Here is a 20338-nt window from a genome sequence, read left to right as displayed (position 1 = left end):
TAAAATTAGTTTTCAGAAATAAGACGCTCAGCTTATCCCAATCTGCATGATAGTAAAAGATGCACATTAAAACAATGTTATTTTTGTTCCAAACTCACCTGATTTGTTTATTCAAGCATTCTGTCACATCATGGTTGCAAACAGAAGTCTAAACAGCTTCCCTTTAAGTTTTAATTTTTTCCTATTTCTTAATTTTCAAAGTTCAAAGTAAATTTATTATCAAAATACATATACGTCACCATATACAACTCTGAGATTCATTTTCTTGCGGGCATACTAAACTAATCCATAATGGAATAATAACCAGAATAGGATCAATGGAAGATCACACCAACTGGGTGTTTAACCAGAGTACAAAAGACAACAAACTGTGCAAATAGACAAAGAAAGAAATAATACCAATAAATAAATAAGCAACAAATACTGAGAACCTGAGATGAAGAGTCCTTGAAAGTGAGTCCATAGGTTGTGGGAATATTTCAATGATGGGGAAAGTGAAGTTACCTCATTTGGTTGAAGAACCTGATGGTTGAGGGGTAATAACTGTTCCTGAACCTGGTGGTGTGGGTCCTGAGGCTCCTGTACCTTCTTCCTGATGACAGCAGTGAGAAGAGAGCATGTCCTGGGTGGTGGGGATCCCTGATGATGGATGCTGCTTTCCTGCGACAGCATGTCATGTAGATGTGCTTAATGGTGTGGAGGGCTTTACCCATGATGGATTGGGCTGTATCCACTACTTTTTGTAGGATTTTCCATTCAAGGACATTGGTGTTTCCATACCAGGTTGTGATACAGCCTGTCTATATACTCTCCACCACACATCTATAGAAGTTTGTCAACATTTTAGATGTCTTTGGAAACTCCTAAGTAGAGGCACTGCCATGCTTTCTCTGTAATTGCACATTGATCTTGTTGACATTGAGTAAAAGGTTATGGTTATGGCACCACACAGCCAGATTTTCAGTCTCCCTCCTGTTTGCTGATTCATCACCACCTTTGATTTAGCCTACAACAGTGGTCTTATCATCAAACTTGAATATGACATTGGAGCTGTGCTTAGCCACACAGTCATAACTATAAAGTGAGTAGAGCAGAGGGCTAAGCACATAGTCTTGTGGTGAGGAAGACTGTGCTGATGGAGATTGTGGAGGAAATGTTGTCTCTCATGCGAACTGACTAGGGTCTGCAAGTGAGGGAATCAAGGATCCAAATGCTCAAGGGTTTTTTGGGACCAAGGTCTTGAAGCTAATTGATTAGGTTTGAGGAGATGATGGTATTGAATGTCGAGCAGTAGTCAATAAAGAGCATCCTGATGTATGCATCTTTGTGGTCCAGATGTTCCAGGGTTGAGTGAAGAGCTAATGAAATGGACCTGTTGCTCCAGTAGGCAAATGGAAGCAGATCCAAGTCACTTCTCAGGCAGGAGATATAAATGTCATCATCAAACTCTCAACACTGTGGATGTAAGTGCTTCTGCATGATAGTCATTCAGGCAGGCTACTATTTTCTTCTTAGGCATCGGTATAAGTGAAATCTGCTTATTAGATGGGTACTTCAAACTTCCATAGCTAGAGGTAAAGGATATCAGTGAACCCTCCAGCCAGTCGATCAGCACAGATCTTTAGTACTTAGTCAGGTATTCCTGTTTCAGCTGGATGCTTTTCATGGCTTCACCCTCCTGCTCACACAATTTTACCTTGAAGGTCTCTGTTGCCAGTTTATTTCCCTATATGACCTCTCCCAGTTTTGAAGTCATTTCATTCTCCAGTACAAGAGTTCTGCAGCCCTTCTACCATAATTCTCTGTCTTTTCTGTAGGGATCATAACCTGCGATGTTTAGCTTCCAGCCCTAACCATCAAGCGAACACTTCTCAGTATTGACAATCATATACGCTCCAAGTTGAAACTGCAACTGCAATTCGTTCAATATCTTCTTTATATTCTGTGCATTTATATAAAAAGGTTTTGGGGTACACAGTTCCAATAAGTCTTCATTCTCTGTTTTGCAAAACTCCTTATTTCACATCGTTTAATTTCCCCTGAGCCTGAGATAGTGTCTGTCTACCAGCCTATCCTCTTCAGTAATTTGAGTACTGTTGTTAATATTGTATCAATATTCTGATGAAAGGATATTGTCCTGAAGCATAACTGTTTCTGTCTCATGTGTTTGCTTTCAGAATTGAATATTTCCAGCATTTAATATTATTTCAGATTTCCTGTATTTGCATTTTTTCACATTAATCATAACTTTTCTCTACGACCCTCCCACTATTTACTTGCTTAAAATCGTTGTGATCATTCTATTCAACATTTTTGGTAAAACCCCATTTGTAGCCAGGCTGAAACGGAGTCTGCCGTAACAGCAAAATTCCTTTATTTCCCAGCAACTGTAAAGAATATTGTGAAATGGAAGCTTTAACTTTGAGAAATGGTTTTAGATTGCTGTTGGCTGCAAGTTTCCCATTTATGGGTGCCAAATCTCCCAGGAAATGTTTATTAATCAGTAATTGTTCTGTCAGGCAGTTCTGATGAAAAGTCATCAATGTGAAACAATAACTCAGCTTTCCCTGACCTACCGAAAATTTCCAGTGTTTGGCTTCTCATAGTTCCAGTATTGTTTTCTATTTTTCTCTCTTCCTTTGCTTTCCCTCATGTCTTCCATTTTAGATCCTCTCCAGGATCAACAACCCTTAAGCATCCTTTCTCACAGTGCCAGCAACACGTTTCATGCATTCTCATCAACTCCATCCTTACCTGTCATTCATTTTGTTGTCCCCACCCTTCCCCCTTTTCTCTGTCTTAATACTTACTTGATTTCTCTCCTCCCTTAGTTCTGCTAAAAGGTCATCAGTCTGGAACATTAACTGGTTTTCTCTCTGCAGGTGCTGTCTAGCCCTCTGAGTACTTTCTGTTTCTAGTTCAGATTTTCAGCTTTTGCATTCTTAGCTTTCTGAATTCACTATTTTTCCCCTTTTCCTCTTAGGACCTACAGAGGCTAAGTGTGTGAGACTGTTTGCAGACAAAGGGATGCCTGGCAAGTGGGTTTTAAAAACGTTACCCCAAGAGCTCAAGAAGAGCAGGTTCCTGCTAGGGTGAAGGGCAAGGCTGCTAAGTTTAAGGAACCCTAGTTGACAAGAGATATTGAGGATCGGCTCAGGAAAAGGCGGCATACATTAGGTTTAGTCAGCCAGAATTAAGTGGTTTAATGTGACTTTCCAAATTGCAACACCTTGCAGTTTCTGAATTAAACCACCTTTGCCATTCCTGGCAAACACGAGGAAATCTGCAGATGCCAGAATTTCAAGCACCACACATAAAAGTTGCTGGTGAACGCAGCAGGCCAGGCAGCATCTCTAGGAAGAGGTACAGTCGATGTTTCGGGCCGAGACCCTTCATCAGTTAGTCCTGGCAAAGGGTCTTGGCCCGAAACGTCAACTGTACCTCTTCCTAGAGATGCTGCCTAGCTTTGCCATTCCTTGGCCCACTAGCTGATTAAAATCTCCTTGTAATTTTTGATAACCTTTTTCACTATCCACTATACCAGCAATTTTAGTGTCATCTACAAATGTATTAACCATCCTCATTCAAATCACTGGTATAGATGCCAAGGAGCCCAGCACTGATCTGGGTCAGAGGTCTCCAGTCTGAGAAACACCCTTTATCCTTCACCCTCTGCTTCCTGCCATCAAGCCAATTAGTCAGCTCTCTCTGGACTACCTTTTCAACATGCTTTATCATTTTCAAGAATGATAAAAGAAAGAAAACAAATATTTCCCCCAATATCAAAATCTCAAAGCACTTTATTACTTCTAAAGTATTTCTGAAGTCCAGTCAATACAGTAATATGGCAGCCCTCCAAACATCTGGTTTCACTAGACACTCAGGCAGATGTCACTATGCTACAGTTACACATACATTATTTATAATGCACTATCCATCTTGAAGTTCAGACAATTCCCTCAACTGTTGACATTCACTTTTATTTGTTAACAGAAATACCCTTCTCCTTTTGTCAAAAAAATTACAGGAGATACAAGGAATTGCAAATGCTGGAATCTGGAGCAAAAATAAACAGCCCAGTTCTTCCAGCAGTTTAATTTTTTTTAAACTTAAAATTGGTTTAAACTGAGTGTTACAGCAATAGCAGAACTCAAGATGAGAACCTTTCTTCCCTGCCACCTTATGCTCTAAGATCTAAACAAATCAATCCTTTATTTGTAGAAGTATGAAGTTGAACATTGCTAAATATAATTGGTATTTTCATCCAAATTGTTGGTATAAATTCTTGGTACGTAGAGCTCAGAAAAATAGAGGACTATGGGTAACCCTAGGTAATTTCTAAAGTAAGTACATGTTTGGCCCAGTGGGCCGAAGGGCCTGTATTGTGCTGTAGTTCTTCTATGCTTCAGGACTTATATGCATCTAGAGTCAGGAAGCGAGCAAGCAGCATCATTGTAGATCCATCACACCCTGGACATCACCTGTTCCAACTCCTTCCTTCTGGTAGGCGCTTTAGATCACTGTATGCCAGGACAAATAGGTACAAGAACAGTTTCTATCCGTATGCCATCAGTCTTATGAACACTTGAATTTTAGTCTATTATAAACCAAGTCCACCTGTACATACACAGGTATACCTCATTGTATATAGTTCACGATTATTTGCACTATTGTTTTGTTTGCTTTTTGATTCTGTACAGCGAGATCTCAGGGAAACCGGCATCAAATTCCCTGTATGTGTCCACATACTTGGTGATAATAAAAGATTCTGATTCTGATAAATGACAAACAATATGCACCACAGTCACAGACCTCCAATCCGAGAAACAACCTTCCAGCTTCACCCCGTTTCCTACCATCATCAAACCAATTATGTATGTAGTTAGCGATTACTCAAGATAGTCTTGAAGAGTTGTGTTCAAGCTAACAATGTCAACTATCCATTATTAATCCATATTCCATACAGAATCGTTCATATCAACACCGTAGTGCTATCAAAAGATTGCAACAGGTTTTCCAAGCAATCTGCAAATAACTCAGTGTACAGATGAAAAAGCATAAATCTGCAGATGCTGGAAATAAGAAATAATGACAGAGAATTGTTAGAATCAGATACTAGGCAGCTCAGGCTGCATCAGCGGAGAAAGAAGCAATTATTGTTTGAGACCTTTTAAGAGAATTTCTTTCCCCAGATGTTCTGCCTGATCTGAATTCAAGTTCATGTTTAATTGTTATTCAGCTATAAATATAGCCAAAGAAAACAGCATTACTAAAGGGCCAAGGTGCAAAACACAGTACTGAGTCATAAAAAGGCACACAGAGCACATGTATGACAGCAAACACATATATTGTACCAGTAAATACAGTCACACAAAAAAAAGTGCAAGACCCTGAGTCCATGAACATTGCAGCAGTCTGCAGTCAAACACAATATGGCTTGTCCTCTGCTGAGCATACAAAGGGAGGGGCAGCACCATCTCCAGCTTGGACGCTGTGCCACACTGCACCTGGCACCCTGGGGGAGTGCACCGACTACAACACCTCTCCCCAGGGTGGCTGTAAACAGGCGACACTGCAGCTTCAGACCTTGTCCTCGCTATGACCAAGGCTATGCAGATCCCCACCATCCGCCAATAAATTAGTGAATTGGATTTGCAGCTTTTCCACATTATTAACATACAACAGGGTCTTGCGATCACAAGAAAAGCAACTAAGATGATCACTCGCTATTAGAATGCGTACCGCCTTCGCGCACCAACTCCTCCAATGCCTCTCTGACGCAGCCAGCAGCAGGAGCCGCACCGTCCATCTCCTTCCGTTTCGACACCAACAGGCAACTCATTGATGGGGTAGACCTGCAGTACTTTAAGTTTTTAATGTCTTGAAATCGTAAAAAATACATTTTAAAAAAGACAATAACACCTTTGGTTGGCTCCATAGAAGCCGTTGCGACCGAACGCGTCGCCATCTAACTGGAGAAGCTCCAGGAGTTTGTCCTTATTTCAAATTACCTACATTTTATTGATCTAGTCCCAAGGGGCTACTTATCATACTGCCGCTAAAGTTCCACAATGGATTCCTTTTCTCTTGAATTAATTTTTAGGGTACTTCTCTTGTAGGAAGTTGAAACAAAGCCAAGGATATTTTTTATTTATTGATGAAGTGTGGACACTACTGGAAAGACCAGACCAGGCCTGTTACAGCCTGTTTCTATTCATGTGCTTGGGTCAATTCAGAGGGCATTTAAGAATCAACCAAGTATGGTGTTATACATATGTAAGGTAGGTGAATTTCTTCAGAGAGCAACATTAGAAACACAAACAACAGGAATTCTGCAGATGCTGGAAATTCAAGCAACACACATCAAAGTTGCTGGTGAACACAGCAGGCCAGGCAGCATCTCTAGGAAGAGGTACAGTCGACATTTCAGGCCGAGACTCTTCGTCAGGACTAACTGAAGGAAGAGGGTGAAACATTAGAAACAGGTGGCTTTTAAAGCCCAACCATTCAGTAGCTTCATGTTACCTTTACTGATACTCATCTTTTAATTCCATACAGAATTAAATTACTTAAATTTCCATTTACATATCTGCAGTGGTGGGATTCAATCTCTTCTTTTGAATATTAGTTTGCTACACCACCCTATCAAGTAGTACTAAAACAGTGAGCTCAAATGCCAATGAAGGGTGCATTTTAAACTCAAAGTGCAGCATTTATTTGCAATAAAGACATGGGGCAATTACATAACTTACACAAGCACACAGAGTTAAAAACCTTTGAAATGTTAATAATGTATTTACTTCCACATAGAGAAAAGTGTAGAAAAACACTTCAAAATCTATGGTCATGAAAAGAAGCAACGTCAAGTTATAGGACACTTTCAGTGAGGAAAGACAGTGCAAAGTTCTGGTCTGTTGAACTGATATAAGAATGTATTTAGCATTCATTTAGTGCCCAAGAAGAGTAGTGTGAGCTGCCTTAATGACTATCGTCCAGTATCACTCACATCTATAGCGATGAAATGCTTTGAGAGGAACACACACAAAATGTTGGAGGAGCTCAGCAGACCAGGCAGCATCTATGGAAAAGAGTAAACCGTTGACAATTCGGGCAGAGACCCTTCATCAGGACTGGAAAAAAGATCAGGTTAGAGCAAGAAGGTGGAGATAGGAGAGGAAGAATTTCAAGGTGGCAGGTGATAGGTGAAACTGGGAGAGAGGAAGGGGTGAAGTAAAGAGCTGGAAAGCTGATAGGTGAAGGAAATAAAGAGCGAGAGAAGGGAGAATCTGATAGGAGAGGGAAGATAACCATGGAAGAAAGGGAAGGGGAAGGAGCAACAAAGGGAGGTGATGGGCATTTAAGGAGATGAGGTGAGAGAGGGAAACAGGAAGGGAATGCTGGGGTGGAGGGCATTTTGAAAAACTGATGTTCATGCCATCAGGTTGGAGTCTACCCAGACGAAATATAAGGTGCTGCTCTTCCAACCGGAGTGTGGCCTCATCATGGCAGTAGAGGAGGCCACGGACTGACATGTCGGAATGGGAATGGAGAGTAGAATTGAAGTGGGTGGCCACCGGGAGAACCTCCTTTTCCTGGTAGACGGAGCATAGGTGCTCAGTGAAGCAGTCTCCCAATCTACGTCAGGTCTCACCGATATATAGGAGACTACACCAGGAGCACCGGATACAGTAGGTAACCCCATCAGACTCACAGATGAGGTGTTGCCTCACCTGGTAAGACTGTTTGGGGATCTGAATGGTAGTGAGGGAGGAGGTGTAGGAGCAGGTATGGCACTTGTTTCACTCGCAAGGATAAGTACCAGGAGGGAGATCAGTGGGTAGGGATGAATGGACAAGGGAGTCGCGTAGGGAGCGATACCTGCGGAAAGTATAAAGTGGAATGGTGGGGGGGGGAGGGAAAGATGTGCTTGGTGGTAGGATCCCTTTGGAGAAGATGAAAGTAACAGAATTATGTGCTGGACGCAGAGGCTGGTGGAGCGGTAGGTGAGGACAAGAGGAACCCTATCCCGGGTGTCCGATGGTGAGGGGATGGGGTGAGGGCAGACATTCCCAAAATGGAAGAGGTGTGGCTGAGGTCAGTGGTGCGCAGGGATTGCTCCTGACTTCCTTGCCTATTCATCCCTCTCCACTGATATCTCTCTCTCCTGGCAAATGGAACAAGTGGCGTACCTGTGCCTACATCTTCTCGCTCACTACTATTCAGGGTCCCAAGAGTGGGAATAAAGGGAGCCTTTTCTGGTTGGCTGCAAGTGACTAGTAGTGTTCCACAACGGTCTGTGTTGGGGTCAATTCTTTTTAAATGATATGTCAATGATTTGGTGATGGAATGGATGGCTTTGTTGCTAATGGTCTTATGGACTAAATCTGAAGAATTAAGCCATTTATCCCCTCAAGTCTGCTCCGCCATTTCATCATGGCAAGAATTCAATAAATTACATACATACATCCCCTCAGCTAATCATCATCTACATTACAGACATGGTGCTCTAGATTGTACTGTACAAAAGATGGACAATCAGCATTAAATACCTTATTTCTATATGCTTTTTTTTTCAAAGTTTGATGTTTTTTTTAAGCGTGTCATACCAGACATTCAGCCATTCTTGTCTGGCACGTGGTGTCAGGATTAACCGGGTCACGTTATGAACGTTCCTGACACGACCCTTGTATTTTTTACGAGGCCGAGTGGCTAGCTCGACACTCAACCCGGCGCAGATGGAAAGCGTGCTCGGGGGTGGCCCGGCCTGGATTCGAACGCAGGAACCTTCGCTCCGGAGTCCAGCGCTGATCTCACTGTGCCACCAGCCGGCCGCTTTGCTGATAATGAACATAGAATGAATAAGTGAAGTAATCAAATTTATGGCTCAGTTTTCAGTTCTGATGGAAAATTTACCCAATATGTTGACTTTGTTTCTCTGTTCAACCTATTGAAAACTTAAAACACTTTCTGTTTTTGCTACACTTTTCATTATCAAAGGTACATTCAATTAGGTCAAGCAAAGTGGGAATGTTGGTGTGGCTGTTTTTGTGCCTGAATTACAGGGAGCAATAATGAAATGTCTTTCTGACTATCTATCAGTATATACAGTGAGTTGAGAGTGGATGGAAGCAGGAGGAGAACCTTAGCATGATCGTCAGAAAAATATAATGAGCAGAAAAAAGGGGGAAACTATTTTGGGAGTAATTTTCACACTGGTTCCTGGGCTGAAAACTGGTAAAGCAGATTGCCCATTTACCTGTTGCAGAACCTAACTAGTCCTCAGGTTCAGTGAAATCAAAAGTAAAAAATTGAGTAATTTTGAACCATGTAGGTTACTGTGAAGCAATGAGGGGATATGTTGTGAGTCTACCACATTGAACTTAAATAATCCCTTTTCAGTCAGAAAAGTGTTCCTGTGCTTAGAACAGCACCACTGATTTGTCATCACCTAATGGAAAATGTCTGTGATGTCCAAAGCATCTCCATAATTTAAAAAAATTACCAGTTGGTCTGTCATTAACAATCTATCCTAACTGTTCAGCTGGCCAGGCCATTTTGGGGTTAAGCATGAACCATAAGACTGTGAGTGTCTGTGCATTGTCAACCAGGTAAGGTACACCTGTGAAACAAATGGGTTCTTATGACAATCTGGTATTTTGTCATTATTACTACTCCTCTGAGTTTGCTGATCCAAATCCAAAATTTTCAGACCTCTGTATACTAGCCACATTAATTTAAGCACAGTACCACCATATCCTTACCTTTATCCAAGTGCCCTCAACGGTCTTTACCATGAGACCAATGTGTGGGAACAAGAGGAATAGAAGTTCTTTTCTGGTTCAATTTCCTCTAAGTACTGTACTAGCAGAGCACAAGGACACAAGTGAGAGCAGGTGCAGACCACACTTGCCTCCGGTGCTGCTTCACCACTCAGTAAAATTGCCTCTCATCTGACCTGGGCCTCAACCATTTCCCTGCCTGTACACCAGAGCCCTCAACTCTCCACAGTGCAAAAATGTATCTCATCAATAAATATCTCTCTGGCTATCCATCCCATAGGATAATGATGGTTCCTTTCAGTCACTTAGTGGAGTTTGATATGTGCTTCCTGGAGTGGATGTACAGGCCAATCCTAGAACCTGAAGCTGGCGTAAGTGTCTCTGATATGGGCACCATGTCTCACATCTGTATAACAAGGTTGATATGGCAATGGCCCTGTATACCTTGCACTTGGTGGCCAACCTGATGTTCCGTGACCAAACTCGATCTTTCAGCTGCCCAAAGGCAAAGCAGGCTTTTCTGGTTCTTGACTCAGTCTCTACATGCAGAGAAGCTGAGGATGTTATTATGCCGTAGTACAGTGGACATGATCTTTTCACGGAGGCAGCTCCAAGAGAAATCTGTTGAGCAGCAGAGAAGTCTCTATGTCACATTTGTTGATCTAACCAAAGTGTCTGACACTGTTAGTAGAGATGGCCGTGGAAGCTTCTACCAAAATTCGGTTGCCTCCTACGCCTAACCAACATCATCCGTCAGTTCCACAAAGGCATGGAAGGCCACATCAACATGTGTGGTGAGTTGTCAGACCCATTTTCCATCAGCAATGGTGTAAAACAGTGTTGTGTTCTGGCTCCTACTCTGGACTATTCTTCGCTGCTGTTCTTCAGGATGCCACATCAGGCCTGAAGTTAGGGGTCTTCCTACAAATGAGAGTTGATGGCAGGCTCCTCAACCTCGCAAGATTGAGAGCAAAAACAAAAGTCAGGGACATTGTGGTGCAAGAGCTATAGTTTGCTGATGACTGTGCAGTGGTTTCCCACTCTCTCAAAGACTTACAGGAGATTACCAGTCGCTTTGCCAGTGCAGCCAGAAGCTTCGGACTGACAATCAGCCTGAAAAAGACGGAAGTTTTGTACCAATCAGTTCCTGGCTCAAGCTACAAAGAACCAACTGTCCTCATTGATGACACTCGTATCAATGCTGTCAACAAGTTTTCAAAAACCAAACTGGCTTTCTGGAAGGATGTTGCCACTGATGTTGGACACCAAGCATTTAAGGATGATCTTCGCGAGACATTTTCCCGCAACTGAAAGAAGAGAGATGCCACGGTAATTGTTGCAGTCTCTTTTGTCTCCCTTGTTCTTGTAGATGGTCACGATTGATACATCTTTGAAGTCTTGTGGTAATGTGCCACCCACAGTTCTTTGGAATGGACAATTTCAAAGATTCAGAAGCTTCTGAAAGAAAAAATACTGTGCCTCCTCAAAATACTTGAGTCAATACTTGACTCCTTATTCTCAAACTATGCACAGATCTATGTTCCCCCACAAGGGCTTGCCCCATGAAGTCCTTCAGAATCCTATGTTTCAATAAGATCTCCCTTCATTCTTCAAAACTCCCAGAATAGGCCCAGTTTGCTCAACACTTCCATTTATGACAATGCTTTCATCCCAGGATTTAGCCTGAATTATCTCCATTTGCAACTCTATCCTTCCTTAAATATGACACCTATATGCAACACTCCAGATGTGGTCTCATCAACTGTACAGTTTAATATTAGTGACTATCTAATTTGAATCACTTCATCCACTGCCTAAATTCATGAAAACTATACTTAATATTCCAAGTAAACTCAATACACAATTTTATAGACAGAATAAATCTCTCCCATCCTTTCATTCACCGTCATGCAAAAAAATGTAATTAATTACACCCAATTCTTATTGAGCACAAATTCTGCCAGTTACATCTCCCCAAGTATCCACAGTAAAAATTACACACACCTAACAGAATTCAACCTTGCCAACCACCTAGTTCCCTTGAGAGATAAATTGAAGCTTCATATAATTATAGATAGGATAAGCAAAATTAAGAGTTTGATAACTGTATACATGTCAGTAGATTATTAACGACAGATTAAAAACATATGTGTCTTCCAAACTTATGTACCTGAAAACAGAATACCAGTCATCAAACATATCAGTGGTTCCTAACTAGGAATTATTTGGTAAATTATACCAGCTTAGGTGCAATGTATGATGTACACAACTCTGCAAGTAAATGCTGATGAGATGGAACTAGTATTTTTAGGCTAGAAGTTCATGGATATTAACCTCATTATATTGAAGGATTAGTAATATACTCCATAACAAGAAGTTGAGGGGAAATGCTCGTGTTGTGGGTGCTAACACTCTTATGCATCTACTGCTTGGGTGCTTCCAAATGACAGAGACTGTGACTATGACAGGTTTTGTTAAAGAATCCTTGACAATCTGTGGATGGTATACACTGCGACTATAGTGTTCTGCTGTTAAAGTACAGGAATGCTCAGAGTGATGATTTGTGGTCTATCTAGCAAGCTGCTTTGAAGAGTCTCAGCCTGAAACATTGACTGTTTACTCTTTTCCATAGATGCTGCCTGGCCTGCTGAGTTCCTCCAACATTTTGTGTGTGTTTCCCTGGATAGTGTTAGTTACTGGTATGTTGTTAGAACTGCATTTTTTCCAAGCAAGCGGAGAGATTGTCGTGACATTGCTGCTGTGTCTTGCAGATGACAGAAGGATTTGAGAAGACAGGAGTCCTTTGGGGGGAGATTGTCACCCTGTGAACTACTCCTGCATCAACAACAAACGGTGTCTAGTCTAAGTTGATGATGATAAAAAAAGGCTGAATGTCAAAGGTTTAAAGGTTCATTTTATTGTTGAACTCTGATATTTGTCTTCTCCAGATAGCAATGAAATACAGAAAGGCCATGGAAATTGATGGAAAAAAAGACATTAACTTCCCTCACCCCACGGTATGAAGAAGAAACAAAACTCGCAGAGCCCAAAATCACCCCCCACAGAAAAAAAACAGCGAGAATAACAGTCCCTCACCCCCTCACCCACAGAAAGAAACAGTGACAATAACAATCCCCGACCTTCTCAGATGCAAAGAATAGAAACAGTAGCATCAAAACCCCCAACGCCCTTCTCGTACACACAAGAAATTAACAGACAGCCCACACACCAATTGTCCACAGGAATATCAGAAACTTCTTATCGTCTGCATTCAAGGGTAGCAGCTTCATGGACTCAGTCCTTCTGTAGAGAGTGACTGCCCACCCGGGTCCGAATGTCACCAATCCAGGGCCAAACATGTCGATCCGGCTGCTGACCATTTCTGTTAGGAGATATCGCTGACCCCCCTCTGCAGTCAATCTTCCTCATTGCTTCATGACCCTGCATCCCAAATCTGGTCTTTTCCGCGAGTCAGCTTGTGTGCTCAGTTCTGTTCGCCACCCACCTGTCTCTAATCTCCACGAGGCAGCTCTTTGAACACAGCATGGTGCTGGATCCTCTGATTGAATTCTAAACTGAACGTCACTGGCTCCAACTGCTTCCGTAACACAAACAAGACAAAAAGAGCAAACAGAAACATAGAAACCCTACAGCACAATACAGGCCCTTTGGCCCACAGTGCTGTGCCAAACATGTCCTTACCTGAGAAATTACATAAGATTACCCATAGCCCTCTATTTTTCTAAGCTCCATATACCTGTCCAGGAGTCTTTTAAAAGACCCGATGGTATCTGCCTCCACTGTCGTTGCTGGCAGTCCATTCCACGCACTCACCACTCTCCGTATAAAAAACCTACCCCTGACATCTCCTCTGTACCTACTTCCAAGCACCTTAAAACTGCACCCTCTCGTGATAGCCATTTCAGCCCTGGGAAAAAGCCTCAGACTATCCACACGATCAATGCCTCTCATCATCTTATACACCTCTATCAGGTCACCTCTCATCCTACGTTGCTCCAAGGAAAAAAGGCCGAGTTCACTCAACCTATTCTCATAAGGCATGCTCTCCAATCCAGGCAACATCCTTATAAATCTCCTCTGCAGCCCTTCAATGGTTTCCACATCCTTTCTATAGTGAGGCGACCAGAACTGAGCACAGTACTCCAAATGGGGTCTGACATAGCTGCAACATTACCTCTCGGCTCCTAAACTCAATCCCACGATTGATGAAGGCCAATGCACCATATGCTTTCTTAACCGCAGAGTCAACCTACACAGCAGCCTTGAGTGTCCTCTGGACTCGGACCACAAGAGCCCTCTGATCCTCCACACTGCCAAGAGTCTGACCATTAATACTATATTCTGGCCACCAACCTCCATGTAGAATATGACCCATCTACAGCCACTCTTTGCCTTCTGTGGGCAAGCCAGTTCTGGATCCACAAAGCAATTTCCCCTTGGATCCCATGCCTCCTTACTTTCTTAATAAGCCTTGCATGGTGTACCTTGTCAAATGCCTTGCTGAGATTCATATACACTACATATACTGCTCTTCCTTCATCAATGTGTTTAGTCACATCCTCAAAAAATTCAATCAGGCTCGTAAGGCATGACCTGTCTTTCAAAAAACCATGCTGACTATTCCTAATCATATTATGCCTCTCCAAATGTTCATAAATCCTGCCTCTCCAGATCTTCTCCATCAACTTACCATTCACTGAAGTAAGACTCACTGGTCTATAATTTCCTGGGCTATCTCTTCTCCCTTTCTTGAATAATGGAATAACATCCGCAACCCTCTAATCCTCCGGAACCTCTCCCGTCCCCATTGATGATGCAAAGATCATTGCCAGAGGCTCAGCAATCTCCTCCCTCACCTCCCACAGTAGCCTGGGGTACATCTTGTCTGGTCCCAGTGACTTATCCAACTTGATGCTTTCTAAAACCTCCTGCACATCCTCTTTCTTAATGTCTATATGCTCAAGCTTTTCAATCCACTGTAAGTCATCCTTACAATCGCCAAGATCCTTTTCTGTAGTGAATACTGAAGCAAAGTACTCATTAATTACCTCTGCTATCTCCTCTGATTCCATACACACTTTTTCCACTGTCACACTTGATTGGTCCTAATTGCTCACATCTTATCCTCTTGCTCTTCACATACTCGTAGAATGCCTTGGGGTTTTCCTGAATCCTGTCTGCCAAGGCCTTCTTGTGGCCCATTCTGGCTCTCCTACTTTCTTTCTTGAGCTCCTTCCTGCTAGCCTTATAATCTTCTAGCTCTCTATCATTACCTAGTTTTTTGAACCTTTTGTAATCTCTTCTTTTCTTCTTGACTAGATTCTCAACAGCCTTTGTACACCACGGTTCCTGTACCCTACCATCCTTTCCCTGTCTCATTGGAACGTATCTATGCAGAACTCCATGCAACTATTCCCTGAACATTTGCCGCATTTCTTCTGTGCATTCTGTAGAAGGCATAGAAAAAGTAAAATAATTGGAGAGGCTTGCTATCTGAAAAATGTCGCCTGAGGAATCATTGTTCACTGGTGTCAGCTTAAAGAGAGGTGGAAGGATTCCTGTCAGAGATAGTTGCAGTATGAAGAACATTACACCCTTAACCTTTTCTGTCATTCAGTAATATCACAGTTGATCTGGTAACTGACTCCAACCACATCAATTCCCATTACATTCATTTCCTCGTGCTCCAAGTTTCTCCCTCAGCCTTTGATAACTAACCCTAACATCTACTGACTTTTAGGGTAGAGAAGCCTAAAGATGCAAAAGAGTCCAAGAAGAAATTTGTTTTTTTTTAAACGGTCTTTAATAGGTGACTGTTAATTCTTACCACAATCAACCCAAGTGCAAATGATGTCCAGTGGGTTTTTATGAGGGCTTCAACTGGATTATAATTTTTCTCAAGTTAAAACTGAATCTACAAAGCAATGAGTCTTTTTCAGAAAGCACAATCACAACGGGCTACCTATCTTCATTTACTGTTGTTAATGGCTGAACCCTCACTCTTACCAAATGAGGAGGATGGAGTAAGCCACTGTGAGTCCAGGCACCAGCCAGTCACAAAACTGGACTATCCATGCTTTAGGAGATTGTTTCTTTGACTTACACCACTTAGAGATGTTAAAACTCAACTTATGCATTTCACATACACCCAGTGGCCACTTTATTAGGTACACCGGCTTGCTAATGCAAATATCTAATCATGTCGCAGCAAGTCAATGTATAAAAACATGCAGGTATGGACAAGGGTTCAGTCGTTGTTCAGACCAAAATCAGAATGGAGAAGAAATGTGACCTAAGTGACTGAACATGGAATGATTGCTGGTGCCAGATGGGGTGGTCAACGTATCTCAGAAACTGCTGATCTCCTGAGATTTTCACGCACAACAGTCTCTATTCTTTACAGAGAATGGTGTGAAAAACAAAAAAAAAATCCAGTGAGCAGCGGTTCTGTGGGCAAAAACACCTTGTCAATGAGAGAGTTCAGAGGATAATGGCCAGACTGGTTTAAGCTGACAGGAAGGTGACAGTAACTCTAATAATCATGTGCAACAACAGTGGTGTGCAGAAGAGCATCTATGAACACACAACCTTGAAGTGGATGGGCTTTCATAGGAATCAAGTTAATGTTTTTACAGGATCTCCCTATAGCAACTGGTGGATAGGATGGCACAGGAAAGTCTTAAAAGCATGGGCCTTTTGAACTTTGTGCAACCCAATACTAGGAGCTGAAAAAGAGATAAGTGCCATTACTAGGTCCAGGATGTACTGGCCAAGGACAAGCGCAGGCCACTATAATATCCCATAAGTAGCATTGATTTTTTAATAATGACAACCTTTCCCTTAATATCCGCAAAGCAAAAGGGTTGGCCAGGAAGGAGGGGATGTACGTGCTCCAGTCTATGTCAATGGTATTGAGGTTGAGAAGGCTAAGTGGCTCATCTTCCCAGGAGTGAATGTCACCAATAGTCTGCTTTGGCCAAGAAAGCTCAACAAGGTCCCTGCTTCCCCCAGAAGGCCAAAGAAATTCTGGCAAGCCCCATTGACCCTTACACGTGGAATTCTGCAGATGCTGGAAATTCAAGCAACACACATCAAAGTTGCTGGTGAACACAGCAGGCCAGGCAGCATCTCTAGGAAGAGGTACAGTTGACGTTTCAGGCCGAGACCCTTCATCAGGACTAACTGAAGGAAGAGTTAGTAAGAGATTTGAAAGTGGGAGGGGGAGGGGGAGATCCAAAATGATAGGAGAAGACAGGAGGGGGAGGGATGGAGCCAAGAGCTGGACAGGTGATAGGCAAAAGGGGATATGAGAGGATCATGGGACAGGAGGCCCAGGGAGAAGGAAAGGGAGGAGGGGGGAAAAAAAACCCAGAGGATGGGCAAGGGGTATAGTCAGAGGGACAGAGGGAGAAAAAGGAGAGAGAGAAAGAATGTGTGTATATAAATAAATAACAGATGGGGTACAAGGGGGAAGTGGGGCATTAGCGGAAGTTTGAGAGGTCAATGTTCATGCCATCAGGTTGGAGGCTACCCAGACGGAATACAAGGTGTTGTTCCTCCAACCTGAGTGTGGCTTCATCTTTACAGTAGAGGAGGCCGTGGATAGACATATCAGAATGGGAATGGGATGTGGAATTAAAATGTGTGGCCACTGGGAGGTCCTGCTTTCTCTGGCGGACAGAGCGTAGGTGTTCAGTGAAATGATCTCCCAGTCTGCGTCGGGTCTCGCCAATATATCGAAGGCCACATCGGGAGCACTGGATGCAGTATATCACCCCGGCCGACTCACAGGTGAAATGTCGCCTCACCTGGACCCTTACCAATTTTTAGGATAGGATTTCACAGAAAGTATGCCATCCTATCTGTGATAGAGTTACTGTTCTGCCAAAGACCACAAGAAACTGTACAGTTGCCGTCACAACTCAGCACATTACAGATACCAAACTCCACCAACAACCCCACCCCCACTACCACAACATCGGACTCCGTCAGTACTTCTCACTGCCCCAATAAAGCAGCCAGCATAATTAAAGACACCAATCCTGAGTTTTTTCCCTTCTCCATTCTCTCAGCAAGCATAAGGTGTTGAACACTGAAAATATGTACCACCACACAAGTACAGCTGCTACTCTGCTGTTATAAGATTATTGAATGGTTCTCTTGTACAGGACCTGACCTCATAATCCATTGATTTATGATCTAGCAGCTTAGTGTTTATGCACTTTCTCTGGAGCTGTTACACTTTATTTTGCATTGTTAATAAAAGCGTAACATTTTCAGAGAAAGTGTGTTCATTGTTATTATTAACCATGTTCTACCTCAGTACACTGTGTAATGATTGGATCTATATGAACAATATGCAAGACAAGCTTTTCACTGTATCTCAGTACATGTGACAATAATAAGCAAATCCTATCCAATTAAATATAAATTGATATCCTAGAAATGACCCTTTTAACCAGGAAGGATTCACTTCTCACAGAATTACACTTTATTGTAAGTAAACTAGAAGGGCAGTAAAAAAGGATGACCTTTCGATCAAAGTTCTGTTGTTAAGTCATTAAGAAGAGCTAATTGCATAGATGGCATTTCATACGAAGAAAATACAACGAGCAAATGAAATCTGCATCGGGATGAATTGCCATTTCATAATGGGTTGGAGTTTTGTAAAAAATCAATACAAGCATGTCAATAAAAAAAAACAGAAACTGCCAGTAGTACTCAACGGTCAGGAGGCATCTACGTGAAAGGAAGCAGAATTAACACTTTCAGCAGAACTGGGAAGGAGAAAGTTAGGAGTGGGTGAGGGGAGATGATAGGGTGAAACCAGATAGGGTAAAACCAAAATGACCATGGGAAAAAGCTGTAAACAAGGTGACACACACAGAACGCTGGAGGAACTCAGCAAGTCAGGCAGCATCTATGGTGGAGAAGCCATACCTCATATTCCATCTGGGTAGCCTCCAACCTAATGATATGTACACTGATTTTTCTAACTTCTGATAATTTCTTCCCCCTGCCTCGTCTCTTTTTTCCATTCCCCATTCTGGTTACACTTCTTTTTTTCTCTCCTACCCATCACCTCCTTCTGCTTCCCTCCTCTTTCCCTTTCCTCCATGGTCCACTGCCCTCTCCTATTAGATTCCTTCTTCTTCAGCCCTTTACTTCTTCCATCTATCACTTCCCACCTTCCCTCCCCACCCACCTTCCCCCTCATCTGGTCTCAAATATCACCTGCAACCTTGTGGTCTTTACCCTCCCCACCCGCACCTTTTTATACTGGCTTCTGCTCTCTTCCTTTTTAGTCCTGATGAAGGGTCTTGGCCAAAAATGTCTGTTTACTCCCCTTCATAGATGCTGCCTGACTTGCTGAGTTCCTCCAGCATTTTGTGTGTATTGCTCTGGATTTCCAGCATCTGCACAATTGCTTGCATTTATGTAAACATAACTATGTAGTCAATGAGAAAGTGGAAACAATTAGAGAGAGAGAAACATAGGCAAAAGAATGCAGGAGTTGCGAAATGCAAGGCCAAAGACATGTCCAACTAGTCAGGCTTCATATGACCTCCACTTCTAGAGAACAAATGAAAAGGAAATTAAAAACAAATCAAGCTAAGTTAATATCATAGATGAGTGACTGTTACCAACAGAGAAATCAAATTACCTGAAGCTGCAGAATTAAATATTAAGTCAAAAAAGCTGCAATATACTCAGACAGAAGATCAGGCACCATTCCTCAAGCTTGCTTTGGGTCTCAATGAGGTCATAAGCAAATAGGCCAGTATAGTATAATTACAGTGACTGGTAACAGGAAGTTCAGGAATTCCTTTGTGGACTGAAAACAGGTGCTCTACTGAGCTGTCACCCAATCCTCATTCGGTTTCTCCAAATTGAGATAAGACCAGTGCTATTCAAAGAAGAGCAAGGGAGTTCTCTTGTTAAACTGGCCAACGATTACTAGTGAACCACAACGAAAAATGGATGATCTGTTATAATCTCATTGCTGGCCATGAATTTTGTTGAATACAAAGTAACTCTGTGCTTTCTGCAGGACAGTAATAACTACAGTTTGAAAAACTACTTAATTGGCTGTAAAACACCAGGGCATCCTGCAGTTATAAATGCATTACATAATCACAAGTCTTTCATTTCATAGCTGGCAAACTATGCAATAACTTCAGTATGAAAACACTGGAAAAAAAGCAAAGGAATTGCATTAGCAAATGTTTTTATGCAGAGTTTTACCACAGAAATAGACCATTTAGCTTAACTAATTATTTCAGCTTTTACATTCCTCCAAACCAAAAGAAAGACATTGGCCAAAGTTCTTAATAGGCGGGGAATTTTAATTAAAAGATTAAGTCTCAACTCCATTATGTTTTTCAACTGGTCTGACAGAGGCCCTAGTCTGCACTTGACCTACTCTGCATGTCACTTTCTCAAATATTAACTTGTCTCACTGCTTTAAATCTGTGCAATATTCCAGTTGGTTATTTTGTCTTTTGTGAAGATTGGGGTTTGGCCTATTGCCCGATCAT

At 42.2% G+C, this 20338-nt stretch overlaps 1 protein-coding gene across 3 annotated transcripts in view; it reads right to left on the bottom strand.

The window, feature by feature from the left end:
* LOC140190982 (apoptosis-inducing factor 3) overlaps positions 1–20338 on the bottom strand; it is a 108383-nt gene that overhangs the window by 72794 nt on the left and 15251 nt on the right. The window contains exons 1-2 of one of the 3 annotated variants that reach the window (XM_072248009.1): positions 8550–8587; positions 5743–5855 (exon numbers count right to left, since the gene is read on the bottom strand). The exons of the other annotated variants lie outside the window; for them this stretch is intronic. The gene's annotated coding sequence lies outside the window, so the exon portion shown is untranslated. Of the gene's footprint in view, positions 1–5742; positions 5856–8549; positions 8588–20338 lie in introns of those variants that run through there. 3 annotated transcript variants of the gene reach the window in all.

The sequence above is a fragment of the Mobula birostris genome, chromosome 31 (genome assembly GCF_030028105.1).
Source record: "Mobula birostris isolate sMobBir1 chromosome 31, sMobBir1.hap1, whole genome shotgun sequence".
Lineage (NCBI taxonomy): Eukaryota > Metazoa > Chordata > Chondrichthyes > Myliobatiformes > Myliobatidae > Mobula > Mobula birostris.
The sequence above is the reverse complement of the archived record's forward strand: the minus strand, read 5'-3'. Positions and strand labels throughout refer to the sequence as shown.